A 26,367-nucleotide genomic window follows, 5' to 3' on the forward strand; every position below is an offset into this window, starting at 1 on the left:
TCTTTTTGCCATTTTTTTGGGCCGCTCCCATGGCATATGGAGGTTCCCAGGCTAGGGGTGGAATCGGAGCTGTAGCCACCCGCCTGTGCCACAGCCACAGCAATGTGGGATCCGAGCAGCGTCCGAGACCTACACCACAGCTCACGGCAATGCCAGATCCTCAACCCACTGAGCAAGGCCAGGGATCGAACCCGCAACCTCATGGTTCCTAGTCAGATTCGTTAACCACTGAGCCATGATGGGAACTCCTCATTCATCATTTTTGTTTATAATGTTACATTCTTTTTATTTAAAAAGAACCCCAATTTATAGAAGCTTTGGGCTCTACAAAACCTGTCCAGTATTCTTTCTTCTTTGTTAAAAATAGCTTCTATGAGGTCCCTCTCTCTCATATATATATATATATATATTTGTGTGTATACATATTTATATTACTGTAACAAATAAGATACATAAGCATTATTTATGGATATCTTATTTTCCCCTTACTGGGTGATATAATTTTATTTAATAGAGTTCCTGCATTTAAGATGTCAAAACTTAAGAAAGTCAGATTTTTAAACAAAATAGAACCATATAACATGATAGATGTTAAGATGATGATTAAATATCCATAGGAGTAATATAGAAAGAAGCAGCAAATTTGCTCTAGGAATTTGGGGATTATTCAGAGTGTAGGTCACATATAAATTGAAGAGGAATAGGAGCAAAAGTAATTTAGGACAGAAAACAGCATGATTCAAAGTATGGAAGAAGTATAGGTCTTATGGCAAAAAACACATGAAAAGATGTTCAACATCGCTAATTATTACAGAAATGCAATTCAAAACCACTATGATGTACTACCTTACACTGGTCAGAATGGTCATCATCAAAATGTCTACAAACAATAAATGCTGGAGAGGGTGTGGAGAAAAGGGAACCCTATTACACTGTTGGTGGGAATGTAAATTGGTGCAACCACTGTGGAAAACAATATGGAGATGCCTCAGAAAACTAAAAATTACCATTTGATCCAGTAATCCCATTTCTGGGCATCTATCCAGAGAAAACCATGACTTGAAAAGATACATGTACTCCAATGTTCATTGCCGCACTATTCACAATAGCCAAGACATGGAAACAACCCAAATAAATGTCCATCGACAGAGTGGATCAAGAAGATGTGGTACATATATGCAATGGAATATCACTCAGCCATTAAAAGGAAAGAAATACTGGCGTTTTTAGCAACATGGATGGACCTGGAAATTATCACGCTAAGGGAAATTAGTCAGGCAGGGAACCACCAGCATCAAATGCTATCACTTACATGTGAAATCTTAAAAAAAAGGACACAATGAACTTCTTTGCAAAACAGGTGCTCTCTCATAGACTTTGAAAAACATATGGTTTCCAAATGAGACAGGTTGGGGGATGGGGGGATGTGCTGGGGGTTTGGGATGGAAATGTTATAAGATTGGGTTTTTATGATCATTGTACAACTATAAGTGTAATAAATGCATTTTAAAAAAGAAGAATTATAGGTCTTGTTCCAATACTGTATTTAGGTAAATGGCCAGTTTATAAACGTTTTCTAGAATTACCTAGTTTGTGTTTACTTATGGATAGTCAATAGCCCAGACAAAGATTAATTTCTGAAATTGTGATAACATAAATAAATAATTTGTACAATTATACTCAACAGGGCATCTAAGTTACTCATATCATTTTAAATAGGAATAACAAGTGCACAAACAGTCCTGGGGTGAAAATTAGCTTGTTTTTCTAAACTATTCAGTTCAATTAAAGGCAATTTCAATAACAGTCTTTGGAGAATCACCCTCTCTGGAAAAAAAGACTATTGTTTCCTGTAATATAGACACATAATTTCTAGTACTCAGGAAACCTATCTGAAATAATTGTGTAAATTCCAAGCTTGGCTAATTCAAAAATGTCATGCTGAAAAAATACTTTGTATTTCTTTTATAACATAAACCAACAAAATGTACTTGATAAATGATATTATGATTTAATACTAGAAAATCCTCTTCTCTCTTAATAAGGAATTTTGTCATCTGGCTATTCATATTGGGAGCCAGAGTAGCATTAAAGATTTTTTGAAAATATTTAATCATTTGAAATTTATTTTAATTTGATTTATGTGTCATAATTGTATACCTATGATGTTTTAATCTACTACCTAATTATCAACAAAAGATGTTCTATATTTTATTTAGAATAGATCATCTTTTCTATTTTCTGAATAAATATTTGCAATAAAAATTTCTACTTCTATGTCTGTCAGACATGAGATGAATTCATAACCTGATTGTGATTATGAACATAGAAACTCTTTCTTAATCCCGATTTCCTAAGTGGTGCCATGTTTTCAGTAGCACTATAAGAAATATACATTCTGAATTACAACATTTTTCACATATATTTACTTTTTGTGATGACTTTGTGGATTTGTTTTTTGCCAGAATCTATTTTATCTACATTAAATTGAGTTCTATACCGTGTTTGTGTTGTAGCTTCTCATAGGAGCACAGTTCTGATTATTCTACTTCTGTGGAAATAGCTGCTTTTTAAATGAAATGCTTGATATAACAACTTTTTTTTTAAGTGACTCGTGCATGAATTCATGCAAAACCATTTTAAAATTCATGGTGCCAGTGATTTTTGAAGTTCATTTTGGAGATATAATACTCCCAATATTCTATAAAATTTTAAGATACAGAATCAAGTGATTCCACTCCGAGAAGTTCCTTTTATGCTTTCACATAAACTAAACACTTTATTGCTATCTTTATCAAGTCCTATTAATATGGTAGGTATTGTATATAGAAGTAGATAGAATCACTATTCTCTGGATTGTCATTGGACAGGAAATCCAGAAATATTTATTTTTCCAGATTTATTTAATTTGTTCGTAATCATTTTTCCCCTTATATTCCTGAAGCTATATTGAATTCTTTCATGCTAATCAATGCCAATGAAAATTGTCACTTTTTACAATGAGATCCTGCTAAGTAGCATTGAGAACTATGTCTAGATACTTATATTGCAACAGAACAAAGGGTGGGAAAAAAAATGTACACATGTAGGTGTAACTTGGCCCCCATGCTGTATGGCAGAAAAAAAAATAAAGATAAATAAATAAATAAAATTAAAAAAAAAAAGAAAATTATCACTTGCCACCTGCTTCCACAGGATTAGGTCACTAACCTCTGCAGTCACTAACCTCTGCAATCACTGGCCCTCAACAGCCTTCCAAAGGTATTCAGGGTGGAGCTCAGGAGTGAGGCACTCCGTGCTCTGGGAAAACTGGCAGAACAGGTCTTCAGATAGGTTTTTTTAGGAGAAAACATTATGTGCCCAATGGCTTCCATCTTTTCATATCTAGAAAAGCACTAAAATTCCTAATGAAGATATCTGTTCCTTGTGACTAGCTGCAACCCTCTGCCAAAATAAGTGCTTGACTGCATATACCCCCTTCACCAAAATCACATGGATGCTGACCTCTCTTCTTCCTCTTCACAGCAGTTCCTCAGAGCTGAGATGCTGCCTCCCAGGCTTTAGTCCTCATTTTGCCCTGAATAAAACTAAACTCACAGCTCTCACATTGTGCCTTTTTTTTTCTTTGAATCGATATCAAACATTTTCCTAAATGAAAAACACATTTCCTAAAATAGTTTTTAGGATGAAATTATATACTTAAAGTCATTTTGTTATTGTTATCATCATAACCAAATATGTGGCATTAATTAAATTACCTATTTTCTTTTGGTGGCACTTTGGAGATTTCTTAAAATGATTCAACATTTTAACTTGGCCTGCTCTCTTTAAATACAGAAATAATAAGATTTACAATAAAAGTGGAAGAACATGATGCAAAATGATTTTGTCATATTTGAGAATAATGCATCTTTTCCACCTCCACAGACTCGGAACTAGTTTGTACATGTATAATTAAAAAGTTTTGACTATAAATTAAATCCATTCTCATTAAAGAGTAAAACATATGTAATGTATAATATATCCACTTAAGAGATGTTTATGCGCAGGATTGCACATATGGTTCTATTGGTGCTAAGACATATCCCATTTAAAGTGCTTTTTCCATTTTGTTTCTCAGTGGTGGGTGACTCTAAATGTAAGAGAAACATGTGGCAAGGAAACAAAGACAGAGTCAAAAGAGAAAGGCAGTGAGACAACCAAATTGAGAGTTATCTTGGAAGAATTGTATTGGGAAATATGGAAGGAAATATCATCAGGAGCATATTCCGGAAAGCTTTAAATATCCGCACTAAAGGCAAATATTAAGGGCTAATCTCCCAACTTGTACAACTTGTACAACTTTTCTTTCTATGTGTCAGTCATGATCTTTGCAGCCATCAAGAAAAATTATAAAGAAAAAAATTACAAGCTATTAAATGATACCTGAAAAGATTAATAAAACACCCCTAAGTATCCAATTGGTATATTACAAGGTAAATATTGCTAACCCTCAGATTTAGCTTTTATTTCTTTTTTCTCTTGTTGTACATAATATAGTCTTTGTAAGCTATAAAAATCATATGAAGAAAATATTTCAGAATTAAAAAGAAATGAAGAAAAATTTAAGGAAAAAAAAAGAGACATGAAACCAATAACTGAGGATTTCTTAACATAGGGAATAAATCCCTATGTTAAAAGTTTGTTTTCAAAGATTCTGAGTCTGACAGTTAACATTATTTTACAACTTGATGTGGCCATGGCATGCCCAGATAATTGGTTTACTATTATTCCCCTGTGTCTGTGAGGGCGTTTCTGGATGAGATTAACATTTCAATGGTTAGACTTGGTAAAGAAGGTTACCCTCCCCAATATGGGTGGTCCTGGATGTCACAAAAAGGGAAAGTAAGGAGAAAAAACTCACTTTCTCTGCATGACTCTCTTTCAGCTGGGACATCAGTTTTTTTCCTGCCTTCAGATTCAAACAGAAAACTTGGTTCTTATTGCATCTCAAGCCTGTGAGCCTTCCGTGTGGAACTTGCACCATCTGCTCTCCTGGTTCTCAGGCCTCGGGACTCAGCCTTCCACTTTCCTGGGTCTTCAAGTCACCAACAACAGATCCTGATACGTCTCAGCCTCCATAACCATGTGAGCCAATTTCTTACAGTAAGTTTCTGATATATAAGTACTCCTCTTCCTGGAGATTGAGAAGGAGAGAGAGAAAGATACTGGCAATTGGTTCCATTGCTGGTAAGAACCCAAACTACTCCACTGAGTACCTTGTTTGCCTTATTATACTACCTGCTGCCTACAAAAATTGATTAACATCATCCTTCTACTGGACATTGTCAAGAATCTTATGGCCTTGGATTTTTTAAAAATAATGCAAAGAATTAAAAAGTGAGAGATTCAGTCACTGAAGAATTTTTCCTTTTCCATCTCCTGATCTCTATTTTTTGTCTTTTTGGTCTTATTAGGGCCACATCATGGCATATGGAGGTTCCAAGGCTAGGGGTCTAACTGGAGCTGTAGCCTCTGGCCTACACCTCAGTCATAGCAACACCAGATCCAAACTGCGTCTGCGACATACACCACAGCTCATGGCAATGCTGGATCCTTAACCCACTGAGCGAGGCCAGGGATCAAACCCACACCTCATGGTTCCTAGTCAGATTTGTTTCTGCTGCGCCATGACGGTAACTCCTCCTGATCTATTTTTTTTTTTTTTTTAATTATCCAATGAGTTGTTTAACTGAAGTTATATACCTGCAAACTAATACTGGTATTTTGTTTATTATGTACTTAACCCTGAAGACCTAGAAACATGAATAGTCACTGTTGTGTATCAGAGATAATGCAAGGCTTCCTCCCACTCATTGCCCATAGGTGGTAAAAGCCTCTGTGTCTGGTAATTTCTCCTACATATATTGGCTGGGTCACACAAAGGGCCGTTTCTACTTCCCAGGCTCTGTCACCAACAGCAGATCTTCCTTGGCAATAGAGACAAATATTTGCTTATAATATTCACTGTCTGGTTCTGTCTGGTTTGAAGTGAACTTACCTCACTATTTGGGTGGCAAGATGACAGAACATAGAGGGCTATATGTGAATTCAGGTGAAAAAGCAAGAAAGCCACTTAGCCGGATACTTGCTGTTTTTTTTTTTTTTTTTTTTTTTTTCTTTTTTCTTTTCAGGGCCACACCTACTGCATGTGGAAATTCCCAGGCTAGGGGTTGAATTGGAGCTGCAGCCACCAGCCTACACCACAGCCACAGCAATGCCAGATCCAAGCCACCACATCTGAGACCTACACTGAAGCTCAGGTCAACGCGGATCCTTGATACACTGAGCAAGGTCAGGGATTGAACCCGCATGCTCATGGATGCTAGTTGGGTTCATTAACTGGGGAGCCACCATGGGAACCCCCTAGAAATTCACGTTTCACTTCAAAGGTTAACTTTCAATCTCCTAGGTTAGGTTTCCAAAAGACAGTTTTGCCTCTAATATGAATCGAATCACTACTACTGTACTTTGCCTCAAGAAAGTTTAATAACATGACTGGATTTAATGAAACTTTATTGCCTCACTGCTTATCTACTGTCAGCATATGAGGCTCACATACGTAATTTTGGTGTCTGGACTTTCCATTGTTTATTATATAGAGAAATGACCTTGCCTTCCTCTTGACTTGACAATTACCTTTTACAGAAAAATGACCAATACCATCTTCTTTCTTCTACCTTTTTCACTTTTTACCCACGCTACAACTCTCCTCTCATATTCATCATTAAAACCTATTTCCCATTAGTGATATTCCACTGCTAAATCCTGAAATTAAGTAAAATAAAGGAAAATGCATATTTAGTCATGTTTATATATATATATATTTCTTTAAATACCTGAAAACAAAACATGCTACTGCTTAGATATTGAATTGTACCAAGACTTCTCAATCATTTGGCCAAGGCTGTTAAAAACATGACCATTTATTTTCTTCAGTTGTTTATGATAAGATTCTTCTAAGACTGGAATTCTTTATCGTAACATAATGTAGTACTTGAATTTGAGAGAATTGTGATCAGTTGCCTTGTCCTCCGCATCACCTCTAAGTTTTAATTTAAGGATAAAAATCAAAGTGTAGGTGGTTTTCAAGAGATGAATGATCATTCAGGAGGCATCCATGACCCTGGGAAGAATATCTAATCATTAATCCTGCAGAGATGTAATGTATGAAAGTCATTATCATCACCATCAAATGGCAATTCTTTTTTCTTTCAGGTAAGGGCTAACTGTATTTCAACTTGGTGAAAGGCCCAAGATGGACACTCTATAGATAGAATGGCTCTATTAATTTACTAAACAAGGAAATATCAGATAAGAAAAAATACATCCCGGGTGGGTAGTGGTATAAATTTGACTTAATGGAAAGGAGTTTTAATTCAGTAGACTGCTGAACAAGGGTAAATTAAATGTTCTCCACTTACTGCCATTCTTGTGTGTTTATATCATTGCTTATTTTTCTAATCAATGTATTATTAATCAAAAAAGTCTTAATTATTTTTTTTCCATCTTTTTAGGGCTGCACCCATGGCATGTGGAAGTTCCCAGGTGGGAGCTGCAGCTGCCGGCCTACACCACAGCCACAGCAATGCCAGATCTGAGCCATGTCTGGAAACTATACCACTGCTCACAGCAACGCTAAATCCTTAACCCACTGAGTGAGGCCAGGGATCTAACCCACATCCTCATGCATACCACTTGGGTTCATTACCTCTGAGCCACTACAGGAACTACTCAATTCTTTATTCTATTTTATTAGATTCAATATGGCATGTCCATAATGTTTTCAAATTGCCAATGAAAACTCTGGAAATAGATTTAAGCCAATTTATCCAATAATAGTCCCCTTTTCTGAATGACCATCAAGTTGCTGTACTGAAATTAGAGATGAAATTAAACATTCATGAAACGATGCTACTATTTTCAGGTAAAAGGATAAAACCACATATAAGCAATGAATGCATTCTTTCTTTTGTTCAGCATGCAACTACTGAGCACCTACTGAGTGCTAGACACTTCTAAATATAGAAAATAGAGCTGTTATAAAAAGAAATCTATTCCTGTCTTTAGGAGTATCTACCATTGTGAAGGAAAATGGATAAATGATAAGTATATGAATACTATATTAAATATTGCTAGAGAATAAAGAAGCGTTATATATAAAATCCAACAGACTGTGATTTAGGGTAAGGTGCAATTTTAGATAGGGAGTTCGCAAGGTTCTCTGATATGACATTCCTAAAGATTTTGAATGAGCAGGCCATGTAACAATATAGACTAGAAGTTTGCAGGAAAAGGGAGGCACACATACAAAGCCCCGTGATAGTAAAATATTTAATGTATTCAATGAATGTAAAGAACGTCAGCAGCTGGGAGACAATAATGAAGAAGAGATTTGATTTTTATGAACAGACTAGGGAAGATTGTTTAAATCCTTGCAAACCACATCAAGGAACTTGATTCTTCTTCTTAGTGTTATGGCAAGCCATTGGAGAATTTTTTATAAGGTATGACAAAAACTGATTTGCTTTTTTTAAAAAAAGATTTCTCTGGTTGGAGACAAAGATGATCTCCTTAGCCAAATTCTAGTCCAACTCCTCTGAGCCACCTTCCCAAGTATACCTCAATCTTGGCCAATAAAAACTACAGACTCTCAGCACAAAGGACTTCCCCACCACCACCACCCAATACACAAGCACACATACACTTTAAGAGACTTGAACAAACACTAGTATGGTTTCTCAAAGCTGCTTCCCTAGAAACACGATTGCGGTCTCTTTAATTTTCTGCTTCAGGGCTGCCAAAAGCATTTAATGTTTGTTCCACCAACATCTCTAGTCAAGGTCTTTGTAGGATAGAATCCTATATCTGAGATAGAGCTCAGTCTCAGTGGGGAGGTAATAACCTAACTCAATAATTGCCAGTCAGCAAACCCAGGTGGTCTAATCACATTAACAAATTACCCTTTGGATTTTTGAAAATGTCCACTTCCTGATTCTACTCAAGTGCCTGCTGACCCCACTCCCCGTTTCCTCACTTTCCCCTAAAATGCAAAGTCACCACACACGAATCAAAACTGAGTGCTGTTCACACTGAACTCTAGCCTGTTGCAGTAGTTATTTCTGAGTACATTTTAACTAGTGTTTGGCTTTGTTTATATTTGATACTGTTTGAAGAATAAAATAACTGTAGGTTAGTAAAAACTGAGACAGTGGGACAGATCAAGAGGTTCATGAAGTATTCTAAGAAAGAAATTGTATTGGTAGAGTTATAATTATATAAGTGGTGAGAAGTGGTTAGATTTGGGTATACCTTAAGGGTAAAACATGCATACCATGAGTGATGGATTAGATCAAGAATATCAGTGCTTTTATTTTTTTACCTAATTATTTTTACTGTCCATAGAAATTTTTCACTGAATGGATTATATTTTTGTATTACAGTTTACATAAATGAAATGAATACATCTTAAGAGCACAGTTTGATGAGTTTTAACAAACAAGTAGACTCATAACTCATGTAATCTCAACTTTCCATCACCCTTGAATATCTTTTGTGCCCCTTTCCTTCCTAGGACCCCAACTCAATAATTAATGCTCAAATTTCTTGTACCATAGATGAGCTTTGCTTGTCTTAGAATTTAACACAAACTGAATCATAATGTATATACTCTTTGTATATGTTTCCTTTTACTCAACACAATATTTTTGAGATTTATTACGTTATTGTATGTTTTATAGCATGTTTTGTTTTATTGCAGAGAACATAACTCTGAATATTTGTTCCCTCAAAATTAATACATCGAAGCCCTAGCTTCCAAATGTGATGGTATTTGGAAATGGGGGCTTTTGGAGGTAATTAGATGAGGTTATGAGAGTGGTGACCCTCTGATGTGATTATTGTCCTTATAAAAAGAGGAGACAGCAGAGCTTCCTTTCTCTGCCATGTGAGGACACAGCAAGAAGGTGGTGGTCTGCAAGCTAGAAAGAGAGCCCTCACCAAGAACTGCTGGCACATTGATCTTGGTCTTCTCAGTCTTCAGAACTATAAGAAATAAGTGTTGTTTAAGCTGCTGAGTCTACGTTATTTTTTTTACAGTAAATAGAGCTGGCTAAGAAGACATGAAATGTAATTACATTGTATGGACTTGCAGTGTTGTTTATCCTTTCTTTTCTTGACAAATAATTGAGTCATTTCTATTTTGGGGTTATTATGCATAAAGATGTTATAAACATCTTATATAAGACTTTTCTTGAATATATTTTAGTTTTTCTATTGCAAATGCCTAGATATGGAATTGGTATATCATAGGGCTGATGTATTTCACCATGTGTACACCTAACTACATGAGAAGCTACCAGAATTATTTCCCAAGTGGTTGTACAATCTGTCATTCACCAGAAATGTACAAGAGTTCTAGTTTCTCCACACACATGAACACCTAGTGTTGTCAGGACTTAAATTTCAGCCATTTTTGTAAGTAGAAAGAAGAATCTCATTGTAGTTTTAATTCGCCTATCTCTGATAACTAATCACATTGAGCATCTTTGTGTGTGCTCTTGAATCACTTGTATTTCTTTATTTTTGTGGTATTCATGTATATCTATTGACTTTTACTCAGTTGTTGTCTTTTTTATCATTGCATTGTAGGAGTTATCTTACTCTAAGATCATGACGATATTTCCTTATCTCCTTCTAGAAGCTTGTTTCTTTTATCCATTACTTTCAGGTCTATGATCCATCTTAAACTATTCCTGTGTTTGATAGAAGATATGATCAATTTATTTTTATGCAGATATTATTTCTGTACTACATATTTAAAAGACTTATTCTCATTAAATCACTTTAGAAACCTCTCTAAAAAAATAGCAATTGATTATGTAATTGGAGTCTATTTTTCATTTCCTATCTTTCTTCATTGATTTATTTGTCCACATTTAAGCCAATACAACACTCTTTACCCTAAGATTATAGTAAGTCTTGAAAGGAGGTGTTGTAAGCCCTCCAATTTAATTTTTGGCAAGTTTATCTTCTGGTTAGTAATTTAAATTTCTAGCTTATACACAACTAACTCTCCTGAACTTCTCTTCCCCCCTGGGGAGCATATCAAAGCATGACTTCTTCACTCTCCCTAGAAGAGAGAGCCATGTAGGCACTTTCTCAACTGTCAATGGAAGTATACCTCAGGCCTTAAATCCTTCCCCATGTCACTATTTGGGTAAGAGAAAACCATGTCTGGTATATGTTATATTTCAGCAGGCACATCTGAACTTAATATGGCATGACTGTTATCTATTTTCTGCTTTGCTAGTAATTTTCACAAATATATTACAAAGATTAAAACCCTGTTGGGAAGAAAGGTAATTTGTACAGTTATTCCTCTCTTTCTCCTGAAACCACTGCAGAGTGCAATAGTTGTTTTTAAATGAGAGCATAACTTTTAGAACCATAGATAGCAAGCTTACCCTAGAAACCAACATAAAAAAGAAATAATAGCTTTTATATGAATAGCATGTATTTTTTCAATGTTTTGTGGTTCTTGCATTGTTCTATTCTCACATTAATTGAAAGTCTAAATTCAACTAATTAGTTTTCAATAGAAACCATAGAGAACTCCTGTTGAGAATATTATAAAACTTTATTCATTTATTTCCAAATGCATAGATAGAGATGAACATGGCTTGTTGTTAGTAAGATGAGCCATCTTTGACAAATATTTAAAGTGGGAAATAAAGTAAGAAAGATGGATCTAACACAGCTTCTCTCTCATTCCAGATAGATTGATCTTCAATAAACAGAACACTAAAATTCTAATACAACACCATCATCCATTGGAAGATAGCAGGCTGGAACCATCAACAAAATGAAGATATATATTTCCAGACCATTTGGGTATCATGGCACATTTCAAATGCACCATAAAGTAGAGGAAATTAATATTCTGTGGCAATTAGAAAGAACTACCTTTGAAAAGATGAAACCTTATAAAAAAGACTGAAAGATCAATGCTTTCTGAGCCTCTAAAATGGTTCTATGGATTTGGTGATTTTTGTGTCTTCTGGATCTGAATTTTCTATTCATGAAACCATCAAAATACTGTGATATATTTGACAAGTTATAGTTCAAATTGCCTGAGAATAATGAAGTGGAATAGACAGATAGATGTTCTGTTATATGTACCCACAAGGGAAACAGGTAGTATGAATAATCAAAATCTTTAAATTCCTAAGGCTAATTTTAAACTATGGTTCATGTCCATGTTCTCCTTCTTTTAAATCCTTATCTTTCATAAGTGCTGCCAAAATTAAATGATCAGCTTTCACAAACGTGTCCTGACTTAGGTCACCCTCTCATGAAAATGTTAAAAAACAGTGAAATGGTGATAGAAAAGCCAGCAGAGGGGAATAAAGAAGTCCATTAAAAACAAAAGATCATGTTTCGTTTACTCGATTTGCCCTTTAAAACATAGATTATTGACATTGTCATAATAAAAGTTGAGACAAAGAATGAACCTGGTCCTGTATGTTCTTCAACTGGCTTTCAATGACGCATAAGGCATCGTAAGGCAATATGAGATTGTCTTAGCATATAACAATAATAAATCACCCTTGTACAGCCCTCCAATAAGATTTGTATTGTGTTAAGTGCTTTTTCATGCATTGTATCAGTCAATCTTTAAATGATAGAATAGCGTGATGTAGGAAGGATAGAGCATAGTGTAATGATTAAAAACCTATTCTAGAGACAGATACCTTAAAATCTCAAGTCTTCCATGTAATGACTGTGTGCTTTTGAGTACATTACTTAAACTGTCTTCTTCCTGGTTTTCTCAACCATAAAGCGAGATAAAAATAATTGCCACGATGGGCAATTGTAGGATTAAATACGTTTTAATTGTTAAAAGAATGCTAAAAAACATGCCTGATCTATAATAGAGCCTAAGTAAATTACATACAGATACAACAAATCTCTATTTAAAAGTGTTAATTATAATTATCAAATTTGCACAACTAATTGGTGTTGGAAAAAGACTTAAAACCTAGATCTGATTTAAACATGAAAGTCCACCTTGAATTAATGTCCTATAGTCTCATCTGCCCTTTATCTAGTTAAGTATCTAAAGTAATGTCTGGCACAATTGTATTTGTTGAATGCATTTATGGAATGATGTTTCAGAAGAAATGAATGATTCTGTCACATGAATTGATAAATGGCATTTAAGCAAGACAATCCCTAGAAGGTATTCTTTGATATTTTCAATAATCCCAAACTACCTTTTAATTCATAAATGATAATTGCTTTCTCCTATAAAAGACCTGTCAAGTAACTCATTATTATTATCTTGTAAAGGCTAATTAATGTCTTCCTTGTTCATAGCCTGACAATGCTCCAACCAGGAAGAGGGCATTTAGAGAGAACCTTTGGACTGGTTGTCAGGACCAAGGCTTCATCTTCACTCTGCAACTCATTAAATCTGCTGCAAGTAAATATTTCTCCTAAAATCTATTTCTTCATCTAACAAAGAAGATTTAAGCTAGATTTTCACTAAAATTTACTGCAGGTTCTTCCAAATGTATAGCATTAATGCCAGGGGGTACAGGAGGGAAGATGATGGCAGAGCACGTAGCTGTTCTGGGAAAATCTCCCAGATCACAAGCTAACCTACCATGTACATCATGTAGGTGCTCATGTGTAACAGGAAGACAGGGAAGATGTGTCAAGTTGTCTACTATCAGTCCTAGATTAGACAAAAAAAATTTAAGATAATGGTTATGCTCATAAAAGACATCATGGTATCCTCAAATTTATTTAAAAAATCTCCTTTTAAAAGTAGATGTGGTATATATACACAATGGAATACTACTCAGCCATAAAAAAGAATGACATAATGCCATTTGCAGCAACATGGATGGAACTAGAGAATCTCATCCTGAGTGAAATGAGCCAGAAAGACAAAGACAAATACCATATGATATCACTTATAACTGGAATCTAATATCCAGCACAAATGAACATCTCCTCAGAAAAGAAAATCATGGACTTGGAGAAGAGACTTGTGGCTGCCTGATGGGAGGGGGAGGGAGTGGGAGGGATCGGGAGCTTGGGCTTATCAGACACAATTTAGAATAGATTTACAAGGAGATCCTGCTGAATAACATTGAGAAAGATACTCATGTTGCAACAGAACAAAGGGTGGGGGAAAAAATGTAATTGTAATGTGTACATGTAAGGATAACCTGACCCCCTTGCTGTACAGTGGGAAAATAAAAAAAACAAATAAATGAATAAATAAATAAATAAAAGAAATACAGGCATAAAAAAATAAATAAATAAAAGTAGTTATTGAATATGGTTTTTATTAAAAAAAAAAACAAAAAAAAAACAAAATTGCAAATATTACTCCTCCTTTTCAAAAAAGGAAAACAAAACTCTCAGAAATTTCAAGATATCTTATAATAAGGATTATAGTCAGTATTTTAATTCAGTCTTTCAACTCCAAGTCTGGCATTCAGTTACTACATCATAACTGACTGTTTGTAAAGTTAATATATTTCTGAACTGTAATGTTTTTCATCTCTTTTTATTCTTTTTTTTAAAGAAATAAAAAATTTGGAGTCTATGTATTCCTGTTGTGTAAAATAACATGATAACCTAGAAGTGAAAAATCAAATGTTCCCATTGGTTTATTTTTGCTTTTATTTCTGTTGCTTTGGGAAATGTGGTATATATACACAATGGAATACTACTCAGCCATAAAAAAGAACAAAATAATGCCACTTGCAGCAACATGGATGCAACTAGAGACTCTCATCCTGAGTGAAGTAAGTCAGAAAGAGAAAGACAAATACCATATGATATCACTTATACCTGGAATATAATATATGGCACAAATAAACCTTTCCACAGAAAAGAAAATCATGGACTTAGAGAATAGACTTGTGGTGCCAAGGGGGAGAGGGAGGGATTGGGATGGATTGGGAGCTTGAGGTTAATAGATGCAAACTATTGCTTTCGGAATGGATTAGCAATGAGATCCTACTGTGTAGCATTGGGAACTATGTCTAGTCACTTATGATGGAGGATGATAATGTGAGAAAAAGTAATGTATACATATATGCGTAACTGGGTCATGATGCTGTACTGTAGGAAAAAAAAATTGTATTGGGGAAATAATAAAAAATTAAAAAAAAAAGTCAAATGGGAAGAACATTCTGCAAAGGTTAGAGTGCCAGAATAGGTCCTGGTTTGCTTCTTGGTTCTACCACTTGCTGAGTCCACTGGCTCTTTTCTCCTAGCTTCTGTCTTAATAACTTCACCTGTGAAGCTGATATCATAACTGCACTTTCATCTCATAGGGCTGTGAGAACTAAATGTGAATTTTGCAATACACTTAGCATTGTTACTAGTAGTCCCTCAATAAGTGCTAGTTGACATTGTTATTGCTGTTGTTCAAATACATCAAAACCAAACTATCTATTGTTACCTTGCTTATAGAATTTTCACCTTGATAAAATTCTATTTCAAAGTACTAGGTGTTCCCATTGTGGCAGCGGGACTAGATGCAGACTAGTATCCATAAGGATATGGGTTCAATCCCTGGCCTGGCACATTGGGTTGAGGATCTGGCATTGCCACAAGCTGTGGTATAAGTTGCAGACACAGTTCAGATCCCCTGTTGCTGTGGCTGTGGTGTAGGCTGACAGCTGCTGCTGATTCAACCCTTAGCCTGAAAACTTCCATATGCCACAAGTGAAGCCATAAAAAGAAAAAAAAAAAAAGTATTATCTTATGTAAATAACAGATTTCCCCCCTCCCATGTGTTCTGATATATCTAAAGATAGAAACACAGAACTGTTCTGTTTGCCTAATTTTCATACATTTATAAGCAAATTCATTTCCCCTGTCTATAATATAAAAAATGAGTTCCTGTTATGGTTCAGCAGGTTAAAAACCTGACTAGTATCTATAATGTAAAAATTATCCCCTAAAAATGTCCAAAATTTTCTGACAAAAAAGTATTTTATTTTATTTTATTGTCTATCTGCCTTTTCTAGGGCTGCTTTCCACGGCACATGGAGGTTCCCAGGCTAGGGATCTAATCGGAGCCACAGCAATGTGGGATCCTAGCCATGTCTTTGATCTACACCACAGCTCACAGCAACGCCAGATCCTTAACCCACTGAGCGAGGCCAGGGATCAAACCCACAACCTCATGGTTCCTAGTCAGATTCGTTAACCACTGCACCATGATGGGAACTCAACAAAAAAGCATTTTAAAGCCTCCACATCTAATAGAACTACTATACTACATAGTACCTGTAGCTAATGATACTGTATTGTATACTTAAAATTTGCTAAGTTTTATGCTAAATGCTCTTACCACAAAACAACAACAATAACAGGAGCAGGAGGGAACTTTGGCGATGATAAGTATATTTATGGCATTGATGGTGGTAATGGTTTAAATGGTGTATACTAATCCCCAGACTTTCAAGTTGTATACATTAAATAATGTACAGCTTTTTATATGTCACCAATACCTCAATAACACGATTTAAAAAAAGAATTCCTATTACAAAGTGAAGATTTTTATTGATAATATGGAGACTGGTGAATATGAAGGGATTTTGAAATTGACCAGTGGGTCATTATGTGACCCTATTTCAGAGGATGAAATATACTTCAAGGAGAAATGTGTGGTGAGACAGTGTTATGAATTTAATATAATTCCAAGAATTCTAAGAGACATATGAAGAGAACATCAAAACATTCACAAATGATTCAAAATTGACTAAGCCTTGGAAACCAAGTCTCGTTTTATGTACCATGATATTCTTCTATCTCCATTAGATACTGATTAAAATGAGAAATCATGAACTATTTTTCCTACTGTTCAAAATTGTGTGATAGGGAGTTCCCGTCGTGGCTCAGTGGTTAACGAATCTGACTAGGAACCATGAGGTTGCAGGTTCAATCCCTGGCCTTGCTCAGTAGGTTAAGGATCTGGCGTTGCCGTGAGCTGTGGTGTAGGTCGTAGATGTGGCTTGGATCCCGCGTTGCTGTGGCTCTGGTGTAGACCAGCAGCTGTAGCTCCTATTAGACCCCTAGCCTGGGAACCTCCGTATGCCGAGGGTGCTGCCCTAAAAAGACAAAAAAGACAAAAAAATAAAATAAAATTGTGTGATAGAAGCATAGAACCTAGAACTTGAAGACTGCCAAATGAAACCCCAAAATCTTTTCACTAACAGTAAAATAGAATTATAAGGAAATAAAACTATCTTAAATCTGATATTCCATAGAACATTATATATAGTACACTAAAACATTTTAAGTTGTGAAATGTGATTTCGTTTCTATTTGTTCTACGTATAATCATCACAGCTTCTATATGTTATAGAGACAGACCATTGAGACAATTTATGTGGCACGCACACACACACACACCTCTCACACCAGATAGAGTGTTGGCATATTGTGATATTAGAGAAGTGTTTCTTCCCACAATTTTGAAGAAGAATCCTACAGAAAATAAGTGCCCATTGTTCCTATTGGAGTTTTCCAATATAGAAACTCCACTGTATTCTGTATTTCTCCCTGAAAAACTAATTTTAGTGCCCACAAAAAATATATATATATATATTATAAAATGTTTCTACAACACTCCAAAAAGCGCTTCCTTTATATGATTCATTCATATACTTGAAAATGAATAGGCCCTGGGTAAGAGGATAAATGAAAGATGTAAATCACTACTGATTCTCATAAAAATAATTGCCAGCAGAAATGCAAGTTTCTTCACACTCAGAGATAGATAGATTACTAAATTTTCTCAGCAATCATAAGGTTGGAAGAGATCCTTGTGGTTGTTCAGTCTGAACACTGTCTTCAGGCATGTCCTTTAACTTATCTTGCAGGGACAAAAATGCAAATGATCATTACTGAAACTTTATTTATTCAGAGGATTGATTTGGTGATATGAGTGGTCTAGCTCAACGCTGCACAGAAATAGCACAGAGTTTCATAAATTAAGAAGGTCCTTAATTAACATTTAAGAAAACAGCTTATTGTCACTTAAGAACATTAGGAGATAAATTTGCAATGAATAACTACTTACTGGCTCTAACTATGTTAAGTATCAATCCTCTTCCAACCTTTTCAAAACATTAATGTAGAATATTAATAAGAACATAACCATAGCCCTATAAATTATCTTCCCATGGCTAGTATGTAACTGACAAATACCAATTTCTAGACCCAAGACAATATTCCTTAGTGGTGGTAAAACAGCAGATGAAACTATCTCTTATTTCTTCATGACTCTATATTTAAAAAATGACTACAATTAAAAAAAAACAAAAGCAATACTGATGGCTTAATTGGCAGATTGTTTGTTTTTAAAGGATTGAAATGAACTATGAAATCATAATAGGTTATGTGTGAGACTTGGTGGCTTAGTTATGAGAAACACTGGAAGAATATGTTTACAATCTTTTTTTTTCTTCTTCTTTTTTTTTTAAATTAAGATCAGGAAGAAGAAAAGAGATTTCCTTAAGCTTCCAGGATCATGCTGGGACCTGTTTTTATTTACCTGGTTTTAGTGAGTAACATGAATTCAGAAATTAGTTGAATGGCTTAGTAAAGATTTTACAACATACTTCGCAACTATTTGATGTCAAACTTGGCTCTTTTTTTTGTTTTTTGTTTGTTTGTTTGTTTGTTTGTTTGTTTGTTTTTGTCTTTTTAGAGACACGCCCATGGGATCCAAGCCCACATCTGTGACCTACACCACAGCTCATAGCAACACCGGATGCTTAACCCACTGAGCAAGGCCAGGGATCGAACCCGCATCCTCATGGATACCAATCAGGTGCGTTAACCACTGAGCCACAACAGGAACTCAACCTTAGCTTTTAATTTAAAGAAAAACCCAAGGAGAAAAAAGTGATAAAGACCTAATTAAGTTTGTATGCAGTTTTTCCTCTGATTTGTGATTCAGAAGACTAGAGGTCAAGGGCATATCTAAACATATTTTTATGTGTGCATTAAATACTTCATTTTGAGGAAGATCATTCATTTTTGTTCACTTTGAATAGGGATAGAAAGGAATTTTATAATAGCTTATTGGAATGGCTTATGGATATTAAACTTCTTTAGCATCAACTGGAGATTAGGTGTCTGACTCTTGCAGGGAAATGCAAAGAACTGAACCTCTGCATACCACTTGGGGAATGCAACCTCATTAGAAAGAGATGTGTTTACAGAGGAAGACGTGATCAGGTTGGATCAAGTTCTGGTGCTTTTGAAAATAATTCCCAGCCAAGTGAATAGTTATAGAAGGTCAAACTTTTCTATGTTTAGCCATTCTGGTTTGTGTTAATTAATAAGAAATGTTCTGTAAATACACATTCTTAATTGCAACTAAATTAAATATTCATCTGTAACATTTGCTCTAAAATATTGATTTCTTAATGAGTATGAAAAGCATAGGTCATACTTTTAGTGCACACAGAATTCTTTGTAAAAGGAAGTAACCAAAAATAGCATTGGTAATTTTTGAACTTTATAAAGATACACAGAAGTACTCTCCATGAATATGAAAGTTTCCTGATATTGTTAATATCTTCCTAAATGTACATTTATAAAAATCAGGAACTCTTCTTTTTTTTTACTCTATGAATATTACATACAGGAAGATGTTTCCCTGGGTATGCTGGATTTGATCAAACTTCCTATGTAATTGAAATAGATATATTCTAGTCATGGTGTCTGAATCATGTACAACTACTTTAAGGAAAAATTCCCTGTTTTCATTTCAGGCACTTTATGAAACATTACTATAGCCAGCCATCATAATATTTCTAAAGAAAAGCATAAATAAGTTGATGCACTTCTTTGCTTAAATGCTCAAATGGGTTTCCATCTAAAAAAGTAAGAATTAAAGTCCCCTAGTCTGTTATGATAGAAAATGATAATATGTGAAAATAGAATATGTACATGTATGTGTAACTGGGTCACCATGCTGTACAGTAGGAAAAAAAATCGTATTGGGGAAACAACTATTAAAAAAAAAAAAAAAAGAATTAAAGTCCCTTCCATGACCTAAAAGCCTGGCTACTACTAACAATGTTAAATGCCAAATGAAATTTTACTAGAGCGTTTGCATGGAATAATTTTCTACTCATCCAAATGTGTTCTTTAGAACTTCTTAGTATCTTGGTGACTCTTTATTATGGCTTAAGTCTTGAGCCATGATCTCAGGTCTATCTATCAGTGAATTCATTTCTGCTCATTGAAATTTGTAGATAGTCTTTGTCAGCTCAGGCTGCTATATCAAAATGCCTTAGATTAAAAAAAACTGACATATAATTATCACAGTTCCTGACACCAAGACATCCAAAATCAAGGTGCCAAATTTGGTTCTTGGTAAGATCCCTCTTCCTGGCTTGTAGACATCTGTCTCCTTGCTATTCTTTTTATAAGGGCACTACTTTTATGATGGGAACTCTAGCCTCTTGATCTCATCCTACCTACCTCCCAAAGGCTCCAGCTCCTAATACCATCACTTTGGGGACTAAGGCTTCAATATAAGAATCTCATGGGACATAATCACTACATAACATTCTACCTCAATTCCCCCAAATTCATGTCCTTCTCACATGCAGAATAGATCCCTCCCATTTCCACAATGCTCCAAGATTTAAGTCATTCCAGTATCAATTCTAAAATCTGAAGTCCAAAGTTTCATCAAAATGTCATCTAAATCAGATACAGATGAGATTCGAGGTATGATTTATCCTAAGGGAAAATTCTTCTCCCAGCTATAAACCCGTGAAACCAAACAAATTATGTGTACATGTGCACAATGGTGGCACAGGCATAATATAGCCATTCCAACTCCAAAGAGAGAAAAAGAAATGAAGAAAGGGGTGTCGGATTCCAAGCAAGTCAAAAACCTAGCAAAGTAAATACCATTAGATCTTAAAGACTGGAGAATAATCCCCTTGAACCAATGTTCTTCCCGCTAAGCCTACTTGGGTAGTTTTTTCACCCCTACAGCTTGAATAGGTGGCCTCACCTCTTTGTTTCTGTGGGTTGGTCCAGGGTACATGGATCACTGCAAGGGCTTAGGTTTCTGAAACTGAGGAGCACAGCTTTGTCTTTTGGGCCTTTTGGTGGGAATGGCAGTCCTGATGATCTCTGAATAGACTTCAGGATTATTCTTGAAAGATAATGCATGTTCACAGCTTTCCTTTATTCCAACCATTTTCTCTGTTTCCTTTGGTGCCAGCTGGCAGAGATGACATCCTGGCTTCTGCTGAAATGGCTGATTAAGTCTATTAGTCTTACCTATGACCTCTTCATCAAATTGCTATTCAGCCACATTCTTAGTCTTTCCTTCAGAACCAAATTTTTCATTTTTTTGCAATATGGATAAGCTGAGGATTTTTTTTTTTAATTTTTAAGTTTTCTTCCTTTTTTCTTAGCAATTTGTTTTTCAACTTATCTCTATCTTCCTGCCTTTTGCTATAAGTAATAGAGAGGACCCAAACCACACCTTCAATAATTTGCATAAAAATTTCCTCTGCCACACATCGTTTCATCATTCACAAGTTCCACCTTCCACAGAACAGCAGAACATGAACATAATTCAAATTCTTTGCCACTTAATAACAGAGATCACCTTTCCACTAGTTTCCAATATGTTCTTCATTTCCACTTGAAACCTCACCACTTTGGACATTAACATCCATATTTTAGACTTCCCTAGTGGCTCAACACATCTAGCTTTGTCACTGTGGTCATTCGGGTCACTGCTATGACACAGGTTTGATCCATGGCCTAGGCACTTCCACATGCATTGGGAACTGTGGCCAAAAACACAACAACACACAAAACAGAAAACACATATCCATATTTCCACCGACATTCTACTCATGATTATTTACGTTCTCTCTAAGAAGCAGAATATATCCCTGGCTCTCTTCTTTTTGAGCCTTCATCAGAATCATTTTTTACATCCATATTTCTACCAACAGGTCTTTTACAAAAACCTTGGCTTTGTCTGCCACCATGCACTTCAGCGCTCTTTAGCCTCTACTCATCACCCAGTTTCAAAGTCACATCCACATTTTTAGGTATTTGTTACAACAGTCACCACAGTACCAAAATCTGTATAAGAGTGTTTGGGCTGCCATAACGAAATACTATAGACTAGGTGACTTAAATAAGAGAAATTAATTTCTGACAGTTCTAGAGTCTAAGTCCAAGATCAAGGTGCCAGCCAATTTGGTTCCTGGTGAGAGCTTTTTTCCTGCCTTGCAGAAGGTTGCCTTCAGCCTTTTCCTTACATGGAAGGGAAAAGAGAGTTCTGGTGTCTCTTCCCATTATAAGTTAGGATCTCCCACTTATAGTTCCATTTAACTTTTATCACCTCCTCACAGATTCTATCTCTAAATATGGTTATATTGGGGGTTAGGGCTTCAACATATGAATTTATGAGGGACACAGATATTCAGTCTATAACACCCCCCATTTGGGCTGATACAAGCATAATAGCGATAAAAACTATTGAAGGCCTTCCTTGGTACTTGGATTTCATTTAATGGTTTCCAGACGGTCCCTTTTCTGGAATTGACTTGGATTGTTAATGTACACATGTGTGTGCACACGTTTTACTTTAAAAGTTAGGGTATTTTGTTATTTCGTAAATTTCCCTTTGCCTGAAAACAACTGGGAAAAAATGTTGCTCGGAGTGGCACTGTTTTCAAATACATGAAGTGGGAAAAATAGAAACAAAAATTGTTTAGGTGTGTTCAGTCTATTCACCCCTAACTAGCTCATTCCTATGTCTCTTCAGATTTCAGGGTAATCTGCAGAAAGCCTTCTCTAACCATTTTTTCCTGAATAGAAGGAGAAGGTTTTAAAATTCTGACTTAAAATATTTTCCTAGGAGTTTCTATCGTGGCTCAGTGGTTAACGAATCTGAGTAGGAACCATGAGGGTGAGGGTTTGATCCCTGGCCTCACTCTTCTGTTAAGGATCCGGCGTTGCCGTGAGCTGTGGTGAAGGTCACAGACACAGCTCGGATCTGGGATTGCTGTGGCTGTGGTGTAGGCCAGCAGCTACATCTCTGATTAGACCCCTAGCCTGGGAACCTCCATATGCTGCAGTTGTGGCCCTAGAAAAGACCAAAATAAATAAATAAATAAAATAAAATACTTTCCTAAATCATTCTCTAATATAATTAAATTCAGATTTAAAACTTGAAACATGAAAACAAACTTATGGTTACCAAAGGGGAAAGAAAGAGGAGGGATAAATTAGGAATTTGTGATTAACATATACACACTACCATATATAAAACAGGTAACTAACAAGGACTTACTGTATAGCACAGGGAACTCATTATTTATATTCAATATAAGAATTTATACTCAATACATATATGTGTAACTGAATCAATTTGCTATATACCTAAAATTAACATTTTAAATAAATTATACTTCAATAAAAATAAATCAATAAAAATTGAGATGAGTCATTTAAGTTATTAGTTTGGGCACATATTAAATTGTACTATAATTTTTGAAAGCAATTAGTATATTTCATAATCTTACCTTTACATTCTTGGAGCAAATTATTTTTGGTAATGTTGAATTGTGTTTAATTGCAGTTGTTAACATTTCTGTTTAAAATTTTTGTTATGTACTTGTGTGAAATTGGTATAGAGTTTTATATTATTAATTATCACCATGCTTGGGATTAAGACAGTATTAACTTTATATGATTAATTTACTAGTATCACCTTGTTTTTGTGACCTAGAAGAGAAAACGTAACTTTATAACTCGATTTCTCTTTAAACTTTAAATCATTTCACCAGTAAACATATAAATTCATGGTGGCTTTTGGTGTAGTATTGTCATATTTTTGAAAAATGTTTCATGAATTATTGTCTACTACTACTTTTTATAACTTTTATATCAATTTGGTATTGAATTTTTTTAGAAAGCAACAATCCCAATAAATGTACATGGTTGTAGTAGTACAAATTTTTTCTTTCTTTTTCTTTCTCCCTTTCTTTTTTTCTTTCTTTCTTTCTCTCTTTCTTTCTCTCTAGAGCCGCACCTGTGGCATATGGAAGTTCCCAGGCTAGGGGTCTAATAGGAGCTGTAGCTGCCAGCCTACACCACAGCCATGGCAAACGTCAGATCCAAGCCACATTTGTGACTGAATTTTGTCTCAGCTTGTAGCAACGCATGATCCTTAACCCACCAAGCAAGGCCAGGGGTTGAACCCACATCGTCATGGACACTAGGCAAATTCTTAACCCACTGAGCCACGACAGAACTCCTACATATTTTTTCTTTTAATTTGCATGGCTTCCTTTCTCCTTTTTTTCCCAGAACCTGTTCTGAGATTTACCAATCCCTCTATTTTATGATGTTTTATAAATCAAAGTTTGTAATAACTGATTTGGGTGGAAAATTCTCATGAATTTCTTTAAATTGAGTATTCTTCCTTCAAAATAAATCATTTTGTGGTTCGAGTTTTCGACTTAGATCAAAAGACAGTGTAGCACAGTATTTAACCATATGAATTCTAGAGCCAAACTTTCTAGGCAGGCGTCTCAGCTGAACCACTTACCAATTATTGTGATGTTGAACAAATTATTAAACTCTGTGTGCTTTAGTTATCTCATCTGCAAGATCAGGAGAGCAAAATCAGGATAATAATACTAGTATTTACCTCATAGAGTGGTGCTGAGGAGCAAATATATTGATTCATGTACAGCGTTTAGAGAACTGTCTGGCACAGAGTGAAGACTCAATAAATATAAGCAATTGCATTGATTTTTGTTCTACCTGATGGCATAACAATGATACAAGAATACATAATGTGTAAGAGGTTATTAATCTGACTCCCTTCTGCTGCCTGTTTTATTTGCCACCAGAAAAACATGCAGGGATCAAACCTGAAAGAAATGAACTCTTCTGGCTGTTTGTTTTAATATCTAGGTTTACGACCCATAATCAGCTCTCTAAGCAATAGATAAGTGCAGTGACTCGTCAGCATTTCTCTGCATATGCATAACAAATTCCTGACAATAAAATGAAAATATCTGAAGCCAAAGAGTAGATGTATAAATATCCACTCAAGTAAACAAAAATAATATAACACCTTATAAACCATCACCTTGGGCTACAAGGGGACAAATATAAACATTCATTTGTTGAAACTAAAGCAGAACTTTAAGCGAATATAATAGAATAGGATGCTTTTAGAATCAGTCATAAGGTATGGAGTTTATTGAATGTAACTAGAGGCTTTTTCTTCTTACAACCCTGCAGTAATACCTTCAGAAACTAAGCAGATGTAATTTAGCTGCTAAGTAGGATTCCATCTTTTTTTATGATCTGCAAAGGTAGTTACTGAGTGCTACAAGTGCTCTCAAGTTTTGATGATGATAGGTCTACAGACAACATCAAGCCAGAGAAGTCTTTTCAGATGCAGGACCAGATGGTAACAAGAACTTGATGCTTCCATGATGTGATTGTGAGGCTTCCCTGGAACAATGGCCATAAATAATTCTGTCTTTCACCTTTTAGTCTCTTCCCATAATTCACTTGCAAGTATTCTCCAACCATCATTTGTACTTCAAAGATGTTTACCTCTTCATTTAACCCACGATTTATTATTTTTTAAAGGGTAAACTGACAGAAGTGCACCCAGTGAACTAATATATACTTGAAAAGTGGTTGAAAATACTCTTCAGGACAATGACTTCCCCTTGAGAAGTAGGAAAATGAATATGAAAACATGTAACCAGGAGAGGCATTTTTAAAGGCATCCTCATAAAATACATTAAAATTAATTAATAACACATTTATATTCATGTTATCAACAATTTAATTTTAAAAGTAATCAACAAAAGAAGACATTTAAGAAGGGTTTGTCTCTTGGATAACTTTTCATGGAGAGAATCTGCTGACTAAAATTTCTGTGCAGTTAATCTGCCAGTCCTCAGTGGAACACAAAATCTGTGATACATGGAAAGTGTCTCTCAACTAATTATACTGGTTGCCTTATGAATAAACTATTACTATTGATTTTCGCTGTCTGTGCTATTTTCTAGTGTTTTTAAGAGCTATAGCCTATGCCGTATCCCCTATACTCTGAAAAACACGAACTCATTCTTAAAGAAAATATTTATGAGTGGCTGTAATTTTCCCATAATTGGTTTTATTTTAGATAAAAGACATCCCAGGGTCCGTTTAGTCTTCTCTCCAGCCCTCTCTCTCTGCCCCTGCTTTTTTTAAGTAGGAGAG

At 35.2% G+C, this 26,367-nt stretch overlaps 1 long non-coding RNA gene across 5 annotated transcripts in view; it reads right to left on the reverse strand.

Annotated features, from left to right (window-relative positions):
- LOC146400414 (uncharacterized) overlaps window positions 1-26,367 on the reverse strand; it is a 197,346-nt gene that overhangs the window by 129,761 nt on the left and 41,218 nt on the right. For all 5 annotated transcript variants that reach the window (XR_014812364.1, XR_014812365.1, XR_014812366.1 and 2 more), the window contains exon 2: window positions 4,904-5,176. This is a non-coding gene — a long non-coding RNA (uncharacterized LOC146400414). The remainder of the gene's footprint in view (window positions 1-4,903; window positions 5,177-26,367) is intronic.

Source organism: Sus scrofa, chromosome 8 (genome assembly GCF_054392235.1).
Source record: "Sus scrofa isolate SSC_HxYL_T2T_F1_AM1 chromosome 8, Sscrofa_HxYL_maternal_Yorkshire_Landrace_v2.0, whole genome shotgun sequence".
Classification (NCBI taxonomy): Eukaryota; Metazoa; Chordata; class Mammalia; order Artiodactyla; family Suidae; genus Sus; species Sus scrofa.